We start from the raw sequence: 1,070 nt of genomic DNA on the forward strand, positions 1-1,070 counted from the left end.
CTATCTTGAACTCCTGACCCACAGATTGTGAGCCTGTTATATTTCCAGCAAGCTACTCCGTGTAATTTTGTTTGTATATTTATCTGTTTTGATTGCTTAGTAGGCTAACAGAATCGTATAGAGTCTAAATAATTATAGCTCTTACTTGGGAAAAGGGAATCACACACCTCGAATAATTTCGTCTAAAAGATAAGCGATAGTAGAACTTCAAAAGTTCAAACTTACAGAAAATGTGTTTATGTTGAACAGCCTGACATGTCTTTTATAGTTTATATATGAAATATATGTTTAGATGTTGTTGCTGTTTTTTGAAATGCTTTATTTGGGTTGCTCATTACTTCTCATATCATTTATTTATTTCCTTATTTCCTTTCCTCAATGGGCTATTTTTCCCTGTTGGAGCCCTTGGGCTTATAGCATCCTGCTTTCCCAACTAGGGTTTTTAGCTTAGGTAATAATAATAATAATAATAATAATAATAATAATAATAATAATAATCAATGGGCACTGCTAACATACACAAAACAAAAGAACGTTTGAAGAATGATAAACACAAACCTATCACCGCAGACATAAGAATAATCAAACCCATCAAATAAAAGGGTTATGAAAAAGATATATCGAAATCGAATTTCCCGCACAGATCACCAGAACTTGTTCGCCAGCAACAACAAAAGAAGTCAAAAGGATTATTTTGTACCTCTCAATAGGAAGGGAAGTCCGCCAGCATAAAACGATATGAATAAGAGGGGAGTAAAAGCTGTGAGATTAACAGTGAATAATAAAGACATGAGCAAGGGAGAATATTAATGAAGCGGGGCTGGGAAGTTAAATGGAAACAAGAGTATGAGCAAGTCTGATTGATTTCGATAGGCTTTCCAAAAAAAAACACTTGGCTGTTGGATGTGTAATGAAAGAGGATTAAAGCCATGGTATAATCTCTCTCTCTCTCTCTCTCTCTCTCTCTCTCTCTCTCTCTCTCTCTCTCTCTCTCTCTCTCTCTCTCTCTCTCTCTCTCTTTTAATCGTACGTTTAGGTTGTGGTAGCCTATTGGAAACGTCCCTACCTAA

This window comes from Palaemon carinicauda, chromosome 6, assembly GCF_036898095.1.
Source record: "Palaemon carinicauda isolate YSFRI2023 chromosome 6, ASM3689809v2, whole genome shotgun sequence".
In the NCBI taxonomy this organism is placed as follows: Eukaryota; Metazoa; Arthropoda; class Malacostraca; order Decapoda; family Palaemonidae; genus Palaemon; species Palaemon carinicauda.